Source organism: Euprymna scolopes, chromosome 21 (assembly GCF_053919585.1).
Source record: "Euprymna scolopes isolate OS-2025 chromosome 21, ASM5391958v1, whole genome shotgun sequence".
Classification (NCBI taxonomy): domain Eukaryota; kingdom Metazoa; phylum Mollusca; class Cephalopoda; order Sepiida; family Sepiolidae; genus Euprymna; species Euprymna scolopes.
In genome coordinates, this window is record NC_136502.1 from 51,324,847 (window position 1) to 51,340,575 (window position 15,729).

General features: G+C 27.5%; 1 long non-coding RNA gene across 1 annotated transcript; it reads right to left on the bottom strand.

The window, feature by feature from the left end:
• Positions 1-506: 506 nt before the first annotated feature.
• On the bottom strand, positions 507-14,265 carry LOC145242291 (uncharacterized). The gene is made up of 3 exons (XR_013862694.1): positions 14,158-14,265; positions 11,234-11,418; positions 507-6,559 (listed from the first exon to the last, which is right to left on the bottom strand). It is a non-coding gene; the product is annotated as an uncharacterized LOC145242291 (long non-coding RNA).
• Between the last annotated feature and the right edge of the window lie 1,464 nt (positions 14,266-15,729).

Sequence of the window (15,729 nt, forward strand, 5' to 3'; positions counted from 1 at the left end):
GCAGTTGTTAGAGTACTTGGGAAAGATCAATTGTAAAAGTGAAATTCTCCTAAGGGTTGAAGGTTCAAATCTTAGTGTGGGCGACCAAAAATACAATTGCAAATTACTTAGAACCTCTATCCAGTCATGGCTGGCAGAACGAGGGCATGCTACACCCGTGAATTAAATAAAGGGTTCCATTTGAAATTCTGTCCAGCTTCCTGAATTTGATAGAAATATTCCCAAGTTCGACACGATACACCTGAAGAAGGTCGGAGGTTACATCGACTGAAATGTGAAAATACTACTCTAGATGAGAACAATAGTCAAAGAATCTAAATAATATCAATAACCAATCCTCATCTCAAAATTTCAGAAACGTACATATGCTATGTTATAAAGCTGTTTTGCAAGTAAAAATAGTATCTAAAAAAAAAAAAACTGAAATGAAAAAATATTGACATAAATATCAATTATTTAATGGGGAAATTATGAGCATTTATAAGAATGAAATATAAAACAAAGTGTTATAAATTAAAACAATATCACAAAATAAAGTCTTTATTGATTTTGTGGTTTAAAGAGTAACTCGTTCTTATATTTCTAAAAATGTTTTCTTGAATAGAGTCAATGAAATGTTAGCACTATGAAATTTGTCCAGTTAAACACACATCACAATTCATATTTTGCCCAATACTTAATATATAGGATATAACTTTAGGCAATTAAATACCCTGATAAAGATTATCCTTGTATTTTTATTCAATTAGTTCTCAGAGATCACGGGACCTGTTGTGGGGTTTCATGAGTGCCAGTAAATGTTTCTGACATACTAATAATCGTATCGATTTTTCAGGGAAAGATCAGGAAAATGATATCTGAAATATTTCTGAGTTTAGCATTTTTGTTTTAGCATTCAATACACATGCAGTTTTATAACATTTAAAGTCAGGAAGACTTTCTCCATTCTACATGATTTTAAACGTAATCCATATGAACGAAATTAATCACAAACTTCAAGTCTCACTTTAATGTCTGATTCTAATATTTCTCAAATAAAATTAGAAATCATTGAAGCAATCATTTTGATAAATACAAGCGATAGAATCAATAGGACGTAAATTTATTAGGTAAATAACAAAACGTTCTTCTAACTCATTTTTTCTAATAATGTAATTGGAACAGGAATATGTCTATATGATGTGTAACAAAAAAAATTATTAGCATGCTGTGAGATATAGTAAACTAATACAGTACCGTATTGAGCAAATCATTGTTCATTCACTAGCAGATTAAGGGTTTTAAGAAATAAATTTACTACAAAAATATTGCTTTTAATAGGAGTTTTCCTTTTCAGAGAATAACATTTGTGAAGAGTTAATTTATGAACTACTAATTATTCTTTCATTACAAAGCACTAATCAGATTCCTTTAAAAATATTAATGATCAAAGAGACAAGAGAAGTGTAAAAATAAGATTTAAGTGTATTTTGGAAAAGGAATTTTTGGAAATGACGGGTGCAAAACCTCATGAGAATGACATTTTTTTAACATTTAATTTTTATTATAACTTTTTGCTACAGTTTCTGAACTGTTACACTTTCTATTTCTTGCAGTTTTTGCTTAATTTTTCTGGATTCCAAAACTAAGCTGGAATTTTAAACTTAGTGTCGTTTACTCTTTTTGTTAGCATTGTTTTGCTCATAAATTCCAATGTGTATTTATGCTTAGTAAATCTTTACATTTTGCTATTTTGTCTAAATTTTCAATTTGTTTCACAGTGGAAGTGAAGTTCAGTTAATTTTCTGAAATCAAAGAGCCTCCATCTGGGCTAACCCTTGATTTCTCGGTTAGCTATATTCAATGCAGAGATCTTTAAAGGAAAATATTATCTTTTTCTGGGTCTAGTATACTGATTTACTTCTTCATTTTTCAGATGATGAGAAAGTGAAGCAGAATATTTACTAAACACATCTTTTTTTTTTTTTTCATTTTTCTTAAACTTTTTCTGCTAGGGGATGGGACAACCAACCAGATGTCTGACATTTACCCCTATTTTAGTGAGTCCAACCAAGAGATCTTTTCAGGATTCTAGCCGTCCCTTTCAGTGCAATCGTTTGTATTTCACTTGCACTTGGTTCACCGGGTATGCTTGCTATGTACATTTTAAAGTTCTTTTTTATAAGCCCAGTTGCTCCTATGATGACTGGTATAATTGAAACGTCTTACTGCCACATATCTAGAAAACGCAGCTGTTAAACCAGATATAGTGATTTGGGACGGAGCAAACACATCCAGTGTGAGTTAACAAGTGTGAACTTAAATGATTTTTTGACTTTTTTGTGTTTTTCAAATCACATGTGGGACAAAATAATAGAAGAAATCCGTCCAACCCCAAAACTATAATAATATTAAACAGAACAGAATAAATACTTTACACAGCTACAAATGCATTGGGCACACACACACACATCTAAACAATGAGATGAGTTATCGCAGATTAATAAATCTTGTGGTTTACAGTTTTACAAAATATTCTTCGGAGGAAATATTTGTATATAAGACAATCTATGCTAAATAAAATAGCTCAATATACAAGATAGAGTAAAGTAAGGATTGTAGGATTTATATTTAAATTTTGTGCAGTAAAACTATAGAATTTTTAAACAAAAATTTATTGTTTGAAACAAAGGAATACACAAAATTTTAAGTTCTTTTCATGTATTTTCAATGCATTGCTCATTTTTTCAGAGAAAATGTCTTTAGTAAAATAATCATTATGGATAAACACAATTTTACTTTTTAGCACATATACAGAAAATTAATTAACAATATTTTTATAGGAACATAGAAAATGGATATCCTTTTAAGGTAATTCAACAAGAAAAAGGATATGTATTCCAAGAACATAATTCAAATGATGCCCTGAGAATAGAAATGAATAGTATTTATGTATTTTATACTGGTTAATGATGCCAATATTGAAGGTAAAGTCCCAAATAGTCGAATCCAGCATCCAGAAGAAATGGTAAAGATCCTTGGAAACAGTAAAAGCTTGGAGATAATAAATCCAATTTGTTTTAGTATTAGGCAGTCCATAGAAAAAATATTTTATATGTTAAAATCCAACCGGAACATGTGCATTTGCCAATTATCAAAACCAGTCATCATACATATATGAATTTATATATAGATTTAAATGTAGGATATTTGGGCATAAAACAGATGGATTGAAGGAAGAACTTTAAATTTCGTGTATTTCTTGTTTCAAATAGTAAATTTTTGTTTAAAAATTCTATATTTTTACTGCACAAAATTTAAATATGAATCCTATAATGTACATATTTATGTAGATGTGTATATACATCTATATATATGTGTCTATATATGTATATATATATGTATATATATATATATGTGTATATATATGTGTATATATATATGTATATATATATATATATATATATATATACGTTTTATTTTTTATTACCATATCTTTCTGTTACGTTACATTATTGTTTCAGCTACCCGGCTGGTTTTTTTGGCTGTCTGTAGCTTCCTCAGACTTTTACAGAAATGTTCGTTATGGTGGGATGGAAGAGTGAATGATGTCAGGGGAGGGGTGCAAGAAGAGGAGAAAAAGAGGAAGGGAACAAGGGGGATGTGTGGGAGGGAGTGCATGGCATGTCGGTAATATTTTAGTTTTGGAGTTGTAGGACCTTGTGGGGGAGGGTCTGAGAAGTTCATTTCTGGTGTGCCTGAGGGCATAAGGATACATGGAGGGGGAAGGAGGATATGTGGGGGTAGGAGGAGCCGGGTTACTTTAAAATTCGAGTCTTAATGTTAAAGTTTTTGGTGTCTCGTTGGTGAGATGATTTCTTGATAAGTATGTCTTGACCTGTTGGGTGTTCACTTAGGTTCTGAGGCGAGGGGGGGGGGGCTATGATTCGGGTTTTTTATTTGGTTTTTATTTTTATTTGTTGTTAATTGTTAAGAGAGGGTCAGCTAGCAGCCACACGCGAGCACACAGAAGCGCACGTACACACATATATACTTAAAGAAACGTTCATATGTACACATACATCTCCGCCCTGGCGTGCAAATATATATGTGTCTATACATATATGTGCATATATATATATATATATATATATATATATATATATATATGTGTGTGTGTGTGCATGTGTATGCAACTTAAATTAGCAAGTAGCTATCATTTTACTTAAAATGTAGATTTGGGACATGGACTTACACAAAACACAAATAAAGTGGTCATTAAAAATTATCAATTAATTGCCTAAATTGTTCAAAAGGCTTAATTAGAACCTATTAAACAGAATTAAAGAAGATTCAGTTTTGAAATAATTTTGCTGAGATTTATTATGATTCAAGGAAATTTAGTAAAACTGCTTTTTTACTCAATCTACCAATGTTCTTAGATAAAAATAATTTTTTTCAACAAAGTTTGAAGTACGTGAGACGTATGATATCTACTGCAAATTTACATACTGAAATAATCATTTAAGTTTATATTTACATATTGAGTTATGACATGCTATGAAAGTTATGAATAAAAAAAAATGCTTTCCTGGAATTTTTTTGTTCAAATGAATACTATTCTTCTCCTCAATAAACATGTCTTTAAATTTTTGTTTCCGTTTACTTCAGTCAAAGTTTTCAAAAATCAAACACTTGAACTCTATATGAGATGCATAAACATTCACATATTCCACTACCGTTCTCTTTTATCTTTCAAACGCTGAATTAGTAAAGAAGTTAAGAATATTAATTCTTTTCCCTCACATTGACTAGTTAACTACGTTATTGTATATATATATATATATATATATATATATTTTTCTGGTCTCTTGGTCTTACCAGATTCTCAGACAAGAATTCAACTAGTTTGCTGGAATATCTAGTTTAATGTTACTATAGGCAGCATCACTCACAGAAGATTCGCCAATCCTTGTATAAATCAGTGTAGGGTCGGCATACCAAGAATTTTTATGAATAATGTTATTTAAATATTTATAGAGAAGTATCATGTCAGGTTGTCCTTACAAACCCATGCACAAAACAGGAATGAGCCTCTTTTATTCCTATTTTAGAAGTGCCCTTTTCAGGTGAATGTACTATGCCTGTTCCCCACCATTACTACATTTTTGCCGTTATTTTTCACTTGAGTACCTGCCTGTAAATAGTTCTCTGCACGTATCTCGTATACAAAGATAGTGTCTAGAAGGCATTTAGGTTATGTCTTTTTCGTTTCAATTTACTTCAGTTGAAGTTCTCAGAAATCAAGAGGTCCCTTTCTAAGAGCTATCACTGTCCAGCATGAGTTAACATGTGCGAATTTAAATGATCTTTCCGTGTAAATGCTGAACCACATACTTCACAAGAATAAGGTTTATCTCCGGTGTGAGTTTGTATATGCCTCTTTAAATCTGACTTTCTTATAAAAGACAAGCTGCAAACTTCACAAGAATAAGGCTTATCGCCACTATGTCTTTGCATGTGTATGCGCAAAGAAGATTTCTCTGTGAATGATGAGCCACACAGGTCGCAAAAATAAGGTTTCACTCCAGCATGCTTTTGTAGATGTCCCTTCAGATAACCCATTGTTGTGAACGACGATTCACACACATTGCAGGAATAAGGTTTCTCCCCAGTGTGTATTTTTACGTGTCTCCTTAAAATAGACATTGTCCTAAACGATGAGGAACACACTTGACAAGTGTGAGGTTTCTCCCCCGTGTGGATTTGCATGTGTATCTTTAAGTCACATTTTTTTGAAAATGAAGAGCCACATACTACACATGAATATGGTTTCTCTCCTGTGTGTGTTCGCACATGGATCTCTAATTCTGATTTAGTTGTGAATGAGGAGTCACACACATTACAGCTGTGAGGTTTATTTCCAGTGTGGCGCCGCATGTGTATCGTTAACTGAGATTTTACTGCAAATGAAGAATCACACATTTCACAAGAATAAGGTTTCTCTCCAGTGTGCGAACGGACATGAATCTCTAATTCAGACTTTGTGGTAAAAGTCGAATCACACATATCACAATGATAAGGTTTCTCGCCAGTATGTCTTCGCATATGTACTTTTAACTGAGAACTTTTGGCAAAGGATGTGCCACACATTTCACAATGATGTTTCTTTTCTGTGTGTTTTTGCATGGTTAATTTTACAATGAAGTTTTTATTAATTCCGAGTGTTGATGTGTTTTCTCTTGAGCCAAACACTTAAGATATATGACAGTTTTTCAAATAAGCATTTTTAGTAATTTATAAAGCACACACACGACATAATCGCATTGAAATATTGGTTCCCATTTGACCAGCAAAGTCAATCATTGTCTTTTGAGATGGAACACGAAAAAAAAAAAATCACACCATCACAAACATCTTTTCTTAATGCTGTATTTGTATATTTGTCAAAGGATAAAGTTTTGTTGTTTCATATTAATGATTTCAGAATGAAAGCTTAGTAGAAATGTTCATCAACTCATTTCGGATGAATAAGTTTTATATTTCAAAATTGTTCAATTTCCTCCATTCTTACTGTTACCTGCAAACGAAGAAAAGATTTAATCAGAAAGTTTGTATATTAATCAAAACAGAAAAATAGATAGATATTCAAATAGAAATGCAGCGGTTCCAGAACATTTTGTCAAGGTATGGAATATATAAAACACACATATCATAAAAATATTTTCTCCATTGTCTAGAAATTCCTTTTGTATTCCAGGTTTTGACGAATCTTCTCCTGAGAATGCTGAGCCAAACACTTCATAAATATTTCTTTTCAAATAAGCGTTTTTGTAAGTTATAAAACAAACACATTACAACAATTTTTCAATGCTGTATTTATATGTTTGTCTGGAAATAAAGTGTTGTTTCAGATTTCAAACGGAGACACATAAAAATACTTAGAAAACTGTCAGGTGACAGTAGTGATATGACAAACTTGCATGATACTGATGGATGTTCGTCAGATTTATTTATATAGCTTAGCATATGGCATTTTTTAAGCTTAACTGATCTTCACAGATGGTTGAAATTCTGTTGCACATTCATCTATATGGTTTTCAAATCATATGTGGTGTGATACAATAAAAGTAAATCCCTGTAATTACAGAGCCATAATAACACCTAGTTCATTTAGATAACTCCCTAGTTAAAGACTACAGCTATAATTTATAATATACTACTACTTCACTATCTTTAGGTCGATGTGACCTTTTGTTGTGTTTTATGTATCTTTTTAATTTTGATGAATACCTCAAGAATAATAATAATAATATATATATATATATATATATATATATATATATATATTATTCTTGAGGTATTCATAAACATTAAAAATATACTCCTATAAATTTTGTCTTTTTAATGTATATTGCTATTTATATTAAACCCCCTTTTTATTTATCTTAAAAGAAAATACAACTTTCTTATATATGTGTCGTGGAATTGCATTCATCTGCAAAAGATCTAGCTAATTTGAATATTCTTTTAAAAATTTATTTTAATTAATTCCCTATTGTAAATTAATTTTGATTTCTAATAACATAAAAAAATATAAAAGTGAATTTTGATTTTTAACAACATAAAAAATATAAAACTGATTGTAAATTAATTTTGATTTTTAACAATATAAAAAATATAAAATGGATTTTAAATTAATTTTGATTTTTAACAACATAAAAAATATAAAAGTGATTGTAAATTAATTTTGATTTTTAACAATATAAAAAATATAAAAGTGATTGTAAATTAATTTTGATTTTTAACATAAAAAATATAAACGTGATTTTAAATTAATTTTGATTTTTAACAACATAAAAAATATAAAAGTGATTGTAAATCAATTTTGATTTTTAACAATATAAAAAATATAAAAGTGATTGTAAATTAATTTTGATTTTTAACAACATAAAAAATATAAAAGTGATTTAAAATTAATTTGGATTTTTAACAACATAAAACATATAAAGGTGATTGTAAATTAATTTTAATTTTTAACAAAATAAAAACATATAAAAGTGATTGTAAATTAATTTTGATTTTTAACAACAAAAAAGATATAAAAGTGACTGTAAATTAATTTTGATTTTTGACAACATAAAAAATATAAAAGTGATCGTAAATTAATTGTGATTTTAAACAACACAAAAATATAAAAGTGATTTTAAATTAATTTTGTATTTTTAACAGCACAAATATAAAAGTGACTGTAAATTAATTTTGATTTTTAACAACATAAAAAATATAAAAGTGATTGTAAATTAATTTTGATTTTTAACAACATAAAAAATATAAAAATGATTTTAAATTAATTTTGATTTTTAACAACATAAAAAATATAAAAGTGATTGTAAATTAATTTTGATTTTTAACAACATAAGAAAATATACAAGTGATTGTAAATTAATTTTGATTTTTAACAACATAAGAAAATATAAAAGTGACTGTAAATTAATTTTAATTTTTAACAACATAAAAATATAAAAGTGATCGTAAATTAATTTTGATTTTTAACAACATAAAAAATATAAAAGTGATTGTAAATTAATTTTAATTTTTAAAAACATAAGAAAATATAAAAGTGACTGTAAATTTATTTTAATTTTTAACAACATAAAAATGTAACAGTGATTGTAAATTAATTTTGATTTTTAACAACATAAAAAAATATAAAATGATTGTAAATTAATTTTGATTTTTAACAATATAAAAAATATAAAAGTGATTGTAAATTAATTTTGATTTTTAACAACATAAAAAATATAAAAGTGATTTTAAATTATTTTGATTTTTAACATCATAAAAAATATAAAAGTGACTGTAAATTAATTTTTATTTTTAACAACATAAGAAAATATAAAAGTGATTGTAAATTAATTTTGATTTTTACCGACATAAAAAATATAAAAGTGATTGTAAATTAATTTTGATTTTTAACAACATAAAAAATATAAATGTGATTGTAAATTAATTTTTATTTTTAACAATATAAAAAATATAAAAGTGACTGTAAATTAATTTTGATTTTTACAAACATAAAAAAATATAAAATGATTGTAAATTAATTTTGATTTTAACAACATAAAAATATAAAAGTGATTGTAAAATAATTTTGATTTTTTACAACATAAAAAATATAAAAGTGACTGTAAATTAATTTTAATTTTAACAACATAAAAAATATAAAAGTGATTTAAAATTAATTTGGATTTTTAACAACATAAAAAATATAAAAGTGATTTTAAATTAATTTGGATTTTTAACAACATAAAAAATATAAATGTGATTGTAAATTAATTTTTATTTTTAACAATATAAAAAATATAAAAGTGACTGTAAATTAATTTAAATTTTTAAAAATATAAAAAATATAAAATTGATTGTAAATTAATTTTGATTTTTAACAACATAAAAAATATAAAAGTGATTGTAAATTAATTTAAATTTTTAACAATATAAAAAATATAAAAGTGATTGTAAATTAATTTTGAATTTTTACAACATACAAAAATGTAAAAGTGATTGTAAATTAATTTTGATTTTTAACAATATGAAAATATATAAAAGTGATTTTAAATTAATTTTGATTTTTAACAACATAAAAAATATAAAAGTGATTGTAAATTAATTTTGATTTTTAACAATAGGAAAAAATAAATATGAAAGCTATAAAAAAATAATTTTTTTTCTCACAACATGAACCAATAATTATGCAAACTATTGTGAATTAATTCCGATTTTTAACATGAAAACATAAATATAAAAGCCATTGCAATTGTGTTTTATTTCTAAGATAGAAAAAAGGCGATTGTAAATTAATACTGATCTGAACACACACACACGCACACACACACATATATATATTTATTTTTTAAAATTTATTTTTAAAACAGCAATCTATGGGCATGCATGTCTCGGGGTTCCTACCTCTCTTCAGCATAGCTTGGCTGTGCCTCTAGGAATCGAAACCCGGACTATGTGTATTACACAGTCCGGTGCGTTAATACACATGGTCTGGGTTGGACACAGTCAAGCTATGCTAAAGATTGGTATGCACGTCTGTAGATTACTGTTTTAAAAATAATAAGAGATAAATAAAAATATTATTTATCTACATCCAAATAAAATATGAGTGATTTTCTAAGTAAAATGATCTTTGAGGCGAAGACACTAATTAACTGCATTTATCGTTTTAAAAAACATCAACAAGAAATATATTTATACATATGCATATATATATATATATATATATATATATATATATATATATATATATATATATATATATATGCAGCTCAAATAAGCTAGTATCCATTAATCGTAAAGCTTTAGACTTTGTGTCACCAATGCAGATTTGAGATTAAAATTGAGATAAAAACAAAAGCTCAAAAAATTAATTACTGCTAAACATTTAGAAGATAATGAGGTGTATCGTTATCTATCTATCTATCTATCTAAATCATTAAAAAACGAAAATGATATAAAAGTATATAGTAATGGATTTATCCTTTATTCAATAAGGGTATACATCAATTTGGGTGTAGGGTAACTAAGAACTCTTTATACGATGGTATCAGGATCAAAACTCGACTGCCCAAACGATAGTCAGTGCTTCTAACTGTTATGCTATTCTGCTGCTTCTATGCAGGTAGTGAATAAACAATGTTTTGACATTGTCCAAATGCCTAAGCTCAATTTGTTTACACAAAGAGCGTTGCTTAATATCTTAATGGCAGTTTTTTTTATCACTCCCCAATATGCTCAGCCCAAACTATCTTATGTTAAATGGTCTTGATATTATACATTAGTGTCTTGTACAAATGTCAGATAGAATTTTGTATGTTCACTGGTATTTCAATGTCCGTGTGCACATATATTGATTTTTATAAGTGGTGATGTATGTTAAAATTGTAGAAGACCAACTGAGCTGTGTGTTCTTAAGATTCATTTACAGTTATTACTTAAGGAAACTGATAGAAAATTAAACAAAATATGCCATAAAATTATTGCAATGGTTGGTTTGGCATGACCTAAATGCAAATAACTAAACGTGTCAGAAGTGTTCCTGACCTTGGAGAATGTATCTATAAAATTTTCAGCAAAATTATTTAATCAATTCATTATTATAATTTGAAATGATTTTTTAGAATGCGAAACCAATATAAGAAATATTTGTATACAATATATTTTCATAAAATAAAAAAATACATACAGTGTAATGTAGATATTAGGGACTTCTTCTCAGGCCCCTACACTGCTCCTATATCCGGGTTACACATATCCGATGTTCTTATATCCGGGTTACATTTTACATTAACACAGGCTCTTATCTGGGACCAGAGAAAATCTCTCTTGTATCTGTTTTCTTATATTCGGGTGTCTTATATCCGGGTTACACTGTATTTCAAAAGTTTTGGAAAAAAAATTATCTGAACATTTATTTTTTTGTAAAACAATCGACACCATTCTTTAAAACAATTATTTAAAACAAAAAACATTTTCTTATGAGAAAAAAATACACATAATAATTCATTAAAAAAGAAGGAAAAAAAGTTGATTATTTATTTTTGGTAAATCAATTATTTTCAATAACAAAAAAAAGAACAGATATATTTTATATTTCATTAACCCCTCCCCCCAATACAGATTTGATTACATATTTTTCTAAACAAACATAATAAAATGTGTTAAACAATTAGATAAAACATACAATCTTAAATTTGCAGTGGCAAAATATTATCTGATTTTGTTATTTCTTAACCTAAACTACATAAGTGACTAATTTCTATCATTCACCGTTTTGTTCCGAGATATTTCTAAACAGGAAGTCGGGATGATAGACTCATATTTTTATATGTGAAAATGTTAATTAAACAAAAATATTTACAGTGATGTTTTGACAACAACAATGACGATAATAATTAATTCAAAATAAATAGTATACAATTTATAGATCTACTGGCTGCTCGGATCAAAGTGTAGTATCTGTGTCCATATTATGCCCCATCTTTTGTGATATCAAAATGATTGTTTCTTGTCTAGAAATCCTCCTGTATCTAAAAAAAAAAAATTTTTTTTTAATAAAGAAAAATCTGTCTGATGTACGTACCTGTGACAACACAAAAATATTATATTCTAAAAATCACGTAAATTGATAAAATAGTTTTATATTTTTAAAGAAAATAAATTTAAGCGATTAATCACTAGCAGTGTCAGAAACCGACATTAAAAATGCGTGGAAAAAAATTGAATAATTCGACCTCCTATCTTTCCAAGCTTATAACTACTTGGAAAATGCAATTCAAGCCCTAATTTTTTTTCAATTAAAAGCGCAAAGACCAAATTTAAAAAAATAAAAAAATAATAGGTTTAATAGCAAATTCTGCAATATTTGTTTTTTTTTTTTAAATCGGGTTTTTTTTTTTTAAAAAGCCTTGAAGAAAATCAATGAAATTTTACTTACTTCGATTATAAAAACTTTATATAAATTCCAAAAAAATCACTTACCTATAAAAATACTATTCAATGTGTACTTCTATTCTTCATTGTTAAGAATTTATCCATATTTATATTTTAAATTCCATTTATTTTTTGAATAAAATCATTTTTTTAAACGACTATTTGAAAAAGTCGCCATTATGTAAACATTTTTACATTGTTATCGAAACGCCGGATGTAGTGTTTGTTCTTGTTTTGAACTATGGATGGACAGAAGGAAGTAAAAACCACACATTCGACTTAGCCGTTTAGCCCTGTGCGTGAAGAAATATGTGTCCCCATAAGTGAAAAATAGTCAAATTTTACTTATAAGTTTTTACCTTAAAAAAAAAAACAGTTGATTATTATTTTTTCTTTTCTCAAAGAAATACATAAATTTTTGATTTAATATATTTTAATTCTTCTTTATCGAGTGATTTTTTTTTTTAAATATCTAAAAAAATAAAACTTTGAATGAAATAGAAAAAATTGGCATCAGCGTCCAATATTTACTTGACAATATTTACTTAACATAAGCTTCCACTTAAAAAATAAAACAAAAAATCAACGTGGTTAAAAAAAAAAAAACAGTTTTACACTTTGGACCTTACAGGTAAATTTCCAAAAAACACTTCTTTTTTTGTTGTTGTTGTTTTAAATTAAAATATTTTATTTATTGATCTTTTATCTTCAATTTGTGATATATAAAACTTTGGTGAGTAAATTAATTATTTAAATTTTAATAGACATTGCAAAATGGGGGGGGTGAATTTACAAAGAAAACCTTTGTCTAAAATATTATGTTCGGTTTATTGGAAAGAGCATAAAATTTCACATTGACCCTGAAAATATCGTAAAAATTGAACCAATAGAAAAATTTTGATAGATTTTTGAAGTTTAAAAATTGAAAAATATTTAACTCGTAAAATTCAATTGATTTCATTACGTAAAAAAAAAAAATGGCTGCATGAAGGCGCGCTGGCACTTCGTAAACAGTTTGTTTGTTTTTTTTAAATAAAAATAATATTCTATTATTTTAAAAACAACTTTAATAGTTTATTTTGGAAGCATATTCCATAAAGAAAATAAACAACCCACTTTAAAAAGAGAAATTACGAGTTTTTTTTTATATTTTATTCGCAGTTTTGTGTAGCACTGTAGCGGTGTCAAAAATTCCGCCCAAATTCTGAGTGATACACCTAATTAATCACAGACATTTAAAAATCGCAAATTTGAATTATTGTTACGTTATCGCTCTCGTGTTTTTTATAGATTATTTTCAAAATGGTGCGCCGGTGCGGTGCGGTGCGGTGCACAAGATGACACTCTTCTGTTAATCATAAAATTTTATTTTCTTATTTAAAAGTAAAACCACTTGATCAATTTACGTAAATTTTCGAATATGATATTTTCGTTTCGTCACGGCTGCGAACATCATACACATTTTTCTTTTTAGTATAGAGAGAATTGTGGAAAAGAACCAAATTTTTGAATGCTGACGCGCCCTGGGAATTTATTAAATGATTCTGCTCGTCAAAATGGTTGGCCACAATAAACTGACCATGTGTCACATCTTAACAGTTTCATAGATCTCCTTCCCAAAATAAAAAAACTGCTATCAACCTTAAAAAATACAATAAAAACAGGCAACTAGCTTACAAGAAAAATCACCGAAACATCACCATTCCTTCAACTTGGGTCCAGCAACTTCATTAAATTAAGAAAAACTTATCGCATTTCCAACGCTCCGTGATGTAAGTCGAGAGAGTTTACGGAATTCTCCCACTTAATAAGATAAAGAAATTGGCTGCACGGTGTATCATGAGATTGTGTCACGTTTTTCTGTATGAAATAAATACATTACACTGGTCAACAACAAATTTACTGTCTACGTTTTTTTCTTATCTGATTTAAGACGAATCTGATGCGTTGAATCCAAAAATTACAGGTAAATTTATACAAATACCGTGACAGCGAATTAGTAGAAAAAAATGTACCCTAACCCTAACCCTAACACCCTAACCCTAACCCTAACCCAGTTTTCAGATTCGTGTTCAGCACACCGAAACGTAACAGAATACTACGTAAAAGATTTTACTAATTCGCTGTCACGGTGTTTGTATAATAATACCAAATTACATTTGTTTTCTTAAACCAGGTCAAGTTTTTGAGCTATGGCCACGTGCCGTTTTATTTTTTATTTTTTACGTTTTTTGTTTATATGTACGCATATCTGGAGCATTTTAGAGAAATTGTCTATGGGTAAAATGCCATATCGAATAATTGTTTGGGTTGGAAATGATTATCTTAATGACATGAAGTATTCCGGTCCATGAAGTGATTATCTTAATGACATGAAGTATTCCGGTCCAGTATATTAGTTCTGGATGATTATTTTGAAAAGGGATCAGTTTAAAGTCATAAAACCTCAATCTCCCAAAAATTGGTGCTCAGGAAGGATAACCAAACGCACTTGTTTATAATCATACTATGAATAAGATTCTGCTATTGCTTTTCTAGTACGCATAAACTGTAAGCAAATTCTGTAGTAGGTGTATCAGAATTTTTGTAGGAATTTTTGACACCCCTAACACGAAACTGCGAATAAAATATAAAAACAACTCGTAATTTCTCTTTTAAAAGTCGGTCGTTTATTTTCTTCATGGATTATACTTCCAAAATAAACTATTAAAGTTGTTGTAAAAGTAATAGAAATTTCTTTTTTTATTTAAAAAAAACTAATGAAATGAATTGAATTTTACGAGCCTAGTATTTTTCAATTTTTAAACTGTAAAAATCTATCAAAATTTTTCTATTGATTCTATTTTTACGATATTTTCAGGGTCAATATGAAATTTTATGCTCTTTCCAATAAACCGAATATAATATTTTAGACAAACGTTTTTTTTTTAATTCACGCCCCCCCATTTTCAAGTGTCTATTAAAAAGTAAATAATTAATTTACTCACCACAGTTTTATATATCACAAATTGAAGATAAAAGGTCAATAAATAATATATTCAAATTTAAAACAAAAAAGTAGTGTTTTTTAGAATTTTACCTGTAAAGTCCGAAGTTTAAAAATTAAAAAAAAAAAAAAAAAAAAAAAAAAAAACGTGTTGTTTTTTTTTATGAAACCTTGGTCCTTGCTTCTTTAATTGAAAAAAAAAATTAGGGCTTTAATTACATTTTTCGAGGAGTTATAAGCTTGGAAAGACGGGGTGGAATTAT